This window comes from Tarenaya hassleriana, unplaced genomic scaffold (assembly GCF_000463585.1).
Source record: "Tarenaya hassleriana unplaced genomic scaffold, ASM46358v1 Cleome15, whole genome shotgun sequence".
Classification (NCBI taxonomy): domain Eukaryota; kingdom Viridiplantae; phylum Streptophyta; class Magnoliopsida; order Brassicales; family Cleomaceae; genus Tarenaya; species Tarenaya hassleriana.
The window spans coordinates 634,820-645,554 of record NW_010964923.1 but is presented as its reverse complement, the minus strand read 5'-3'; the positions used below and the strand labels follow the sequence as shown (position 1 = coordinate 645,554).

The 10,735-nt window shown below is 30.6% G+C and overlaps 1 pseudogene; it reads left to right on the top strand.

Annotated features, from left to right (window-relative positions):
* The first annotated feature begins 2,478 nt into the window (after positions 1 to 2,478).
* On the top strand, positions 2,479 to 4,974 carry LOC104809087 (annotated as a pseudogene).
* The last annotated feature ends 5,761 nt before the right edge of the window (positions 4,975 to 10,735 follow it).

Below are 10,735 nucleotides of genomic sequence, written 5' to 3'. Positions count from 1 at the left end.
GAAACCTAGTAAACCAAACCCTAGATCGATATGATCGCATGCTAGGAACCCGTAGATAAACCCAACATCATGGTCCAAGAGGGTATTGTATTAGGCCACGAAATCAAGATGTCTAATTTAATTTTCTGAATAATGATTTCAAGAAACTAGCAAATATTTTAATTAGTGATCTGTTTTTCTGTTAACGAGTTATTTGGTTTATTGATAGATCGAAGTTATGAATACAACTAAAAGTTTTTTATATATATATATATAATAGTATTTTTTTTTTCTTTTGTTCTCTATGTTTTGAGTTTTAACAAAAGTCATGTATTGAGAATCTCCAATAATGGAAAGTTAGAATTATGTATTGTAAATTTATATTCTTAATAGAATTAGTATTAGTATTATAATAGGATTAGTTTATAATTTTTTAGTGGGATTATGTTTACTATATATATATATATATTATTCGATTGAATGAATAATATAGAAAATGTTTTATTCCGCAAATACCATCAATGTACTATTAAACGAATTCATACAGAGGATTAAAAACAAAAAGAAATGCTACAACTTGGCCTCTGTATATGGGCTAAATCATGTTGAACTTTACAGATATGGGTAGAAGAAATTTGAGACTTCATTCCATGTGTTCTTGATTAATAATAATAATAATAATAATAATAATAATAATAATAATAATAATAATAATAATAATAATAATAATAATAATAATAATAATAATAATAATAATAATAATAATAATAATAATAAGTTCACGTGTGAAACAGACACTCCGTTACCTAAGGAACCAAGTTGTCTATTTCTCTGTGTAAACATTAACCAAAACGCATTCCATGCAAAATTATGTCAATTTTTACCAATTGATCGTAAAAATTCCTTGATAGTTTCGTTATTTCCATATATAATATCATTCATACATATGCAAAGACAATCTATGATAGGATTAGTTTATAGAATTCTAATGGGATTAGGTTTACTCTCTCTCTATATATATATATATATATATATTATTTGGTTGAAATTATTGTAGTTTTTCGTGAAGAATGACCATTGAAGATGATAATGATAGGGTATCAAACATACTTATTAGATCTGATCTATTCTGAACTCACATTTAGACTGATGGTTTTGGATTTGAATTCGGGTCTGCGCGATTTTTTTTAGATTTATAAAACCAAGTTCGAAGTCCAACTTGTAGGACTCGGGTTCGAATTTGGGTTTGGACCTTTTGATTAGGTTTTTTATTCGAATTATTTTTTATATTAAAAAATATCAAGTTTCCGGGTTGGTCAGAAATCAAGCTTAATCCAACCAAGTCCGAAGCCTTAATTGATGGTCCAAACGCTCCAAATCTATTCAGATATACAAATTCAAATTCAAACTCAAATATTTTTCGGGTGGACTAGGATCAAATTTAGGATATTTGATTAAATTGACATCCTTAGTCTCAAGATACTAGTTATAAAATTTAGCTTCGCTTAGAATTATGTTTTGGTACGATCCAACTTGGTTGTGCTCGAAACCTTCGGACCAAATGTGGGATCAGATGATCGGGTTGGATCGAACCGACCCGTTTGACATCTCTAATATATATATATATATATTGAGATGAAAATATGGTGAAATAGGTTTTGAAATATTGGAGGCGTTGGGACAAGGGAAATTTACGTGCTCCCCACCATCCCAATTCTCATGCCCACTACCCATTTCCCCCATTTATATATTATAAACCCTAATTTTTTCTTTAAAAGAAAAATCCTTACGTCTCTTCCCTTTCTTACTCTTTTTGTTTTTTCAATTTCAATATCTTATATGCATAAATGTAATCAGCGAGTCACAATAATAAATAATGTACTGGATAAATAATAAAAATCCTACTTAGGTCCCCATCTCACAACATCCCGACACAGACACGAACAACTCTCTTCCCAAAGAACCCGAGAAACGATCCGACACTGAATTCCGGTCTTGTTTCCTTTATGTGAATGTGATAAGTTTATGTACACTTAAAATGTCTTGGGTTTTTAAAACTATAGTATAGTTACTATATTAGGGCATCTTTAGTTAATGTTACAAATAATATATGTAATTGAAATATTTTCCCCCAATTAATTACAATCTCGTGATTCACAAGCATCGTTTACGCATAAAGATCTTTCCAAGAATGCCCATTAAAAGTACACTATTTTGGGTAACAGACCGATTGAACATGCAAGGGAAGAGACACGATTGATGTGAATCATGAGAGACAAAAAAGTCAAAGTGTGTATTAATGATGTGAGTGTTTTTTGGTAGAAAATTTATGATACGAACTCCAGTTATATTTACATTTACAGACTGCATATAGTATTTTAATTGGTTCCCCTTAACGACCTCATAAAATCCTATATAAATACCGGTCCAATTGTTGGAAGATTTAATAATACTCCTCTCTCTCTCTCTCTATCTCTCTCGCTCTCTCTCTCTCCACACATGAAGAGATTGATTCTTTTCAAGGTCTTTTAATACATCACTTCTTTATCCTAATTCTCCATTTCTTTTGCTTGATTCCATTTCCAATTGCATCTAATTCTCCCAAGCTTTACTCGGAAGAAATTTTAAGAAAAAACACACACATATATACCTTTTGACGTCGTGATCTCGAACCCTAGCTAGGAATTCCAGATAGCCCCTTTCAAGAACCAAACCCGTCTTGGTTCTTGATCACCCCTCGACTCATCTTTCTTAATCACTTTCCTTCAGGTCAAAGGTCAAGTTTAGCAATTCTGGCTAACCCTTGGTGGACCAACCAAACCGGCTTGTCCGGCATGGCTGACCACTCCTCCTCGGCCGTGGCCCCAGCCGCCGCCCACCACGACCACCACCAACTCTTGACCAAAGGCGATCTTGGAATAACAATGAACAGAACCAGCGATGACCACGACAAGAACCACGACACTGGGGACGACCCCAAAGAAGGAGCCGTAGAGATAGTCAACCGGCGACCTCGAGGGCGGCCGGCTGGATCCAAGAACAAACCGAAACCGCCCATCTTCGTGACGAGGGACAGCCCTAACGCCCTCCGGAGCCACGTCATGGAGATCTCCGCAGGCAGCGACGTTGCTGACGTCATCGCCTACTTCTCCCGACAGCGGCAGCGCGGTGTCTGTGTTCTGAGTGGAACCGGTTCGGTCGCCAACGTCACCCTCCGCCAGCCCACGGCTCCCGGCGGCGTCATAGCCCTTCACGGCCGCTTTGACATCGTCTCCCTGACCGGAGCCTTCTTGCCGGGGCCCTCTCCGCCGGGTTCTACTGGTTTGACCGTTTACCTCGCTGGAGGACAGGGTCAAGTCCTCGGTGGAAACGTCGTCGGCCCTCTCATCGCCGCCGGGCCAGTTATGGTAATCGCTGCCACTTTCTCCAACGCCACGTACGAGAGACTGCCCATCGAGGAGGAGGAAGACGGTGGCTCAGCTGCGGTGGAAGATCTAACCCAGGGTTAGGGAACGGCGGCGGGAGCTTACCGGATCCGACGGCGGCGATGGTCGCGCCCTTCAACGTACCGTCTCAGCATATGTTCCCCAACGGCGGCGGAGGAGGGGGTGGTGGTCAGCTAGGGCACGAGCCGTACGCGTGGGTTCACGCGCGGCATCCGTACTGAGCGAGTGAGTCAGCGATCGATCTATGTATGTTTATGTGACAGTAAAATTTAGCTTGGTTTGGTTTTTGTTACGTTTTAAAACTTCAAAGCTTTTTTTTTTCCGAGGAATGTTAGGGTTTGCTAGGTAGAGGAGGAAGAAAGGATTTCTGAATAATATGATAAGTGAGTATAAATTAGAAACATTTATATATATATATATATATATGATATTACTCTATTTGTATATTTATCTACTCTTTAGATAATTTGCATTTTTATTTGAGTTATAACTCCCAGGTTTTATTTACATTAAGAAAATCGAGGGAACTTGTTGGCTCAATGATGAAGGAACATGGCCTGTCTGCGTTTAGATTTCGATTTATTATTTGTTAGAATTCCCATATTTAATTTTCTGGTTAAGGCTGCAGCACCCATTACTAACGATTATTATTATTTTATTAAATTAATCTATTGCCGGATGAGATTATATTTGAATAAATAATTTCAATGGTGTTGGTTTGACTAAGCAAGTGATACCAGTTTTATTTGAATAATGAGCCATCTCAGGTATGTATTTCCTCTCAATCTGAGTAATCATGTTAAAGATAACAAGTGTATATATATATATATATATATATATTTGTTAATGGAGTGTGTATATATATAAAAATTCGGACTTTAGATCAATTTTTTTAACGATTAAACATATATGATTATTGAGATCGATCTCCTTGAACTCCATGTCATTCATTCAAATTAATGATCTTCAAAACTAACTCATCCTATAAAAAAAAAAAGTTAAATATTCAAGCTTAACATGCCAACAATCGAGTAGAAATTAAATAATTTTTACTTTCATTTTCCCAATAAATTAACAACGATCTCTAATAATCTTTTTTAATTAGGAAAAATAAACTCTAAGTCTAGAGGTGGAAAGGCAGGTCCTCCAATGATCTAGTGCCATAACAAAAGTGATTAACTAGAACCTTTTTTAACCAACTTAATTTATATATACATAAATTGGTACACACTTTATAATAATTGTACATATATTAAATAATATGGAGTTTACATTTTTCTTATTATTTACATATATGTTTGTTTTGAATTTTATTATTTATACTACGTACTGAGCGAGTGAGTCAGCGATCGATCTATGTATGTTTATGTGACAGTAAAATTTAGCTTGGTTTGGTTTTTGTTACGTTTTAAAACTTCAAAGCTTTTTTTTTTCCGAGGAATGTTAGGGTTTGCTAGGTAGAGGAGGAAGAAAGGATTTCTGAATAATATGATAAGTGAGTATAAATTAGAAACATTTATATATATATATATATATATGATATTACTCTATTTGTATATTTATCTACTCTTTAGATAATTTGCATTTTTATTTGAGTTATAACTCCCAGGTTTTATTTACATTAAGAAAATCGAGGGAACTTGTTGGCTCAATGATGAAGGAACATGGCCTGTCTGCGTTTAGATTTCGATTTATTATTTGTTAGAATTCCCATATTTAATTTTCTGGTTAAGGCTGCAGCACCCATTACTAACGATTATTATTATTTTATTAAATTAATCTATTGCCGGATGAGATTATATTTGAATAAATAATTTCAATGGTGTTGGTTTGACTAAGCAAGTGATACCAGTTTTATTTGAATAATGAGCCATCTCAGGTATGTATTTCCTCTCAATCTGAGTAATCATGTTAAAGATAACAAGTGTATATATATATATATATATATATATTTGTTAATGGAGTGTGTATATATATAAAAATTCGGACTTTAGATCAATTTTTTTAACGATTAAACATATATGATTATTGAGATCGATCTCCTTGAACTCCATGTCATTCATTCAAATTAATGATCTTCAAAACTAACTCATCCTATAAAAAAAAAAAGTTAAATATTCAAGCTTAACATGCCAACAATCGAGTAGAAATTAAATAATTTTTACTTTCATTTTCCCAATAAATTAACAACGATCTCTAATAATCTTTTTTAATTAGGAAAAATAAACTCTAAGTCTAGAGGTGGAAAGGCAGGTCCTCCAATGATCTAGTGCCATAACAAAAGTGATTAACTAGAACCTTTTTTAACCAACTTAATTTATATATACATAAATTGGTACACACTTTATAATAATTGTACATATATTAAATAATATGGAGTTTACATTTTTCTTATTATTTACATATATGTTTGTTTTGAATTTTATTATTTATACTAGATAATTAGAATTATCTACCATTATATATATATATATATATATATATATATATATAAATCTAAACATTAAATCATATAAACTTTCAACAAAAGTTTTCAATGATAATGTTTACCTCGAATCTTTTTTATTATAAATATGAGTGAAAATGTATGAAAGCATACATCAAGAATCCAAAACATATGAATTGGTTTATGCATTATATTAGGTTTGTTGTTTTATGCATAACCTCATTTGGATTGAAATTGCGCAACATAGAGGACCCCTCTTCACATGAATTCACGTGTCAATTGTCACACCCAAAAAATACCCTTAACATTGTTATATTTAATTTAATGTAATTTAAAATATATAATATTGATGATGGTTAAGAGCCGGTGGAGGCGGAGCGCATATGTACATTACAAAGCTACGACCCATCATTGGTTACCTAACTGAACGCATAATTATAATTAATAAATCAACCCTCATAATTTAAAATTCTTTAAATCTGTCATTTTTATAAAAAAAATGATCTTATATATTTTTAAATAAAATTATCAAATCAAATTCTCATTAGTTTATTTTGAGTTAAATATAATATTTGGTCATTTAAATTTAGATTAAATATGAACGGTATGCGTTAAATATATAACTTTAAATATCAATTTAAAAAAAAAAACTAAGAATAAAACATAATTATAAAAAAGTTGAAAGAATAAACTAAAAATAGTTTTTTAAATATCACGTACCACTTCGCCTCTATAATAGTTCAAATCGTAGTAATTCGAATTCAATTTTTATATAATAAATATATGTCATTTATATGCTTTTTTGGAGCTCGAAAAGCCATGATCTCTTTCCATTAAGTGCGATTATGACGTGGTCATCCACTAAACTTAATTAATGAAATTTGGACCACCCAATAAACAAATGATAATCAAAACAATTTTTTAAATAAAATAATATAATACACAGTTTAATTAATAATTGATGTGGGGTGCATGCCTACGTATAAACATAAAATTTCTAGCATATACATACACACATACACGTTTGTATCACTAATACATCCAAGAAAAAATACACCGATGATAAATGATTGACAATTTCGATATCCTTGTCGTGGAATACACGTCTTTACCTTTGTAATTTTCTTTCGATTAAATGTTATTTATTAGGAAAGAAAATTACATTTTTTTTAATAGAGCACCTTTTTTCTATGAATGGTGATAATTTTTTTTTTGAGTTTTTTTGTTTTAGTTTTTGGTTGTGGGTTTTTACCTTTTGGTTTTTATAATATTTTTAAATCCAAAAAAATGGAGTTTTTGGTTTTTAGTTAATCATTTTACTAAATTAGTTTTTCAAATTTTTAGGAAAACCAAATTTACAAAATTTTGATTATCAATTTTTTTTTTGGTTTTTGAATTTTAAAATTCCCCCAAAAAAACTCTTCCCTTAGTATTTTATTCTATTCTATAAATATCCGGAAGGAAAGGTGGTAGGTGTGTTTGAAATCTTGCATAATCACTCCATGGAGTTGAAAAAAAATATATTCAATATTTGAAAATCAGTTAATTAATTAGCTGGCTGGATAATTACTCAAATATTAGTTTTTTCTATCTTGAAAATAAGATAAACTACACCTTTCAATCATTACATATTGTTTTCAAGTACTATATATATATATATATATGTACACACACCTAGTGACATAAAAAGAAAATTTCTATGATTGTACATCCTAATTTTTTTTAAGGCTTAGATTACCACATTTAGTATAATAATTACTTCGAAATCAATAATATGGTTATATATATATATATATATTTTATTTTAGTGGATTGGTTTATTTCAAACATTACACATGAGATTCTTTAGCAACTTTAATCCCTACCCACGAAAGAAATCATTGGTTCCCAAAATAATTTTTTTAATTAAATTAGTGGTCGGCATCTTGAATACCCACACTGAATATACTCTAAGAAAAATATAATATATTATTTTTCCCCCTCTAATAATGAGTTCACTCGTGTGATTGAAAGGACCAAAAAGATGTCAATCAACACACACAAATAAAAGAACATTAAACAATAACAATTGACCCTAATCACAATTATCATTTTATGATTTTTGCTTTAAATATTTCATCGAAGTTCTCCCAACACCTAATTGATTTTGTCATTAAGCTGAGCTTTGATAGGATCAATACTTTATTCAGAAATCCCATCTGGCAAATTTTTATTAATAGATAAATAAATTATAATTCATTTAATTTAACTTAGTAGTGTCCCCAATAAATACAGTAAAATATCTTTAATAAATAGTAACCAATATTCCAATAATAATTTAGTGTCCCCGATACATTAAAAAAATTATAGTGCAGGTCTCTTTTTTACTTTTAACCATGATTTAATCAACTCGTTGATTATTGGAAACAAACAAAAGGGTAATTAATTAATTCCTTTTTAGATTGTGTAGGTACTTATCATCTTAAGTCATGTGTTACATATATAATCTCAATTTTAATACTTGTTTAAATTGAATCATTATTTTTTTAGCCAAGGTTATCAACTAATTGAATAAACCCGTTCAATTTAGTTATAATTATTAAATAAAACAAATTACACACATGCATGCATATATAAGTCATCCAGGAAATGTAATTTTTACTACATTTCAACGAAATAATTATAAGAATAAACTTAAAATAAGACAGGTAAAACATTAGAACATGTCTGTCGAAATATGGAGTTGAATTTTGGATTTAAATATTAACCTTGATGGAAAATATATAAATTACATATTGTGACTTGTTTCGGCCCATAACCATCATTGATAAGTCCGTAAATTCAACGATAGGGGCTTTGGACAGCCCAATCAGTAACTTTGATTTTTAAATTTAATAATTATTTGAAAATAGAGATATGAAGTTTTTTTTTATTTTCGTTTTTTTTATGGCCCAAATGCTTCTTCTGCTAAAGCCAGCAATCAGACCCATTTCGAGGCCTTGTAATTTTGGATAATTTGGCCTCACCCTATATTTATTTTCCCTATGAATGAAACAATATTTAATTGATTTTAACTCGATTATGTTTAGAAATTTATAAAATCCAATTAATATGGTTTTGTAAAATAAATATAGATCCCGAAATAAATATACTGAAATTCAAAATTTCGAGCCTCCGAATGGATCCAAAATTTTGGTCAAATGAATTTTCAGACTATCGGTGTGTTCAATTATTTCCAACACTCCTCCTTATTCCATATGTTCGAATATTAATTTTGTTTTTTAAAGTTATTGCCATTGTCGGTAACATTCGGATGCCTAAACATTTCTTTTATTGCTAATTCTCTATGATATTTTGGGGTATAATATCTATAATCAGCATTAGGTATGTACGTATATATGTGTATATATACGGTATACGTAAAGCGTAGACCAAATAGATATGAGAATCGAGGAGCTTGTCGGCTTCGAAGAAACAAGTACATTATCGTAACAAGTGGGTTGCAGATAATAGCAAGTTATGTGTACCCATTTCTCTTAGATTCACTTTCTGCAATTCCAATCTTGAACAATGCCCAACTTTTTTTTTTTTTGGGTTACGAACAATACCCAACTTGATATATATATATATATATATATAAAGAAAAGTATATATATATATATATATATATATATATATATATATATAGTAGGCTCGAGTAATGTGCTATATGATGTAATCTTCGCCAGGGGCAATGTACCGTACTATTGCGACATATATATATATATATTTTTTTTTTTTTGGTTTAAATGTGCCCCTATTACTTTCCAACCGAACAAAAGAGTTTTACAAAAATATCAATATACAAGAAAGGGATTCCCATACGCAGACACGCATAACGAAATTTCAAAAGCCATATGCTCTGCATATGAATAAGAACAATATATTCGAGATCTATAATCAATTTGAAAAAGAAATGAAAAATCATCCGATATTTTTTTCATATATTGTAGACTCTAGTAGCATATATGCAGCATAGATGATGAATGGAGTTGGGGGATACAACATTACAAAAGAAAATACATAACACAAGTTAAGGCTAGAGTAGATACACATACATATATATATATATATATACACATTTATATACACTAATACATATATATACATTTTGAAGGAAAAATTAAGACTTTATAGCGCGGATCAATAGTTTACATGGTTAAAACTATTTCGTGTATCGAATTTCATGGGATTAGAATTTATACTAATGGTTTTATTGATTTGATATTCAATATGTTTACCCAATTTGTTATCTGGATGAAATAGTTATTTGTTATTCAATGACCCCTTCGTTCTATTGTATAGTTTTGTCCCATATATATATATATATATATATCCACCACCGAAATATTAGTAGGAGAAAAAATAATACAACTACGTAGATTCAAATCCACGAAATTCAAAGTCCCACGTTTTCGGTTGGATTCCGAATACTTGCATGTTCAATTCCGGGGAGAATTTAATTACGGAATTAGGAAAAAAAATCAAAAAGAATTCCTCGTAAGATGGATAACACAACATGACACGTGATTAAATGAAATTCCCTACTAACTATCTTTTTCAAAAGTTAGTAAAAAAAAAACCCAATTGACAAAATAAAAACCATCAAGAAAAAAAAGAAAACGAAAAGTTAGATTCATGTATGGCGGAAAAAATAAGCAGCCTAAAATTTAAAAAATAAAATAAAAGCGTTGTTATCCTTATTTGTTAGATTCCCTGAAGCTTATTTGGAAAATTTTGGTCAATTTTAGAACAAAAAAAAGGATATATATATATACTCATTCATATCATATTTCCATAATCTATGTTGCAAATATTATATATATATATATATATATATATATAT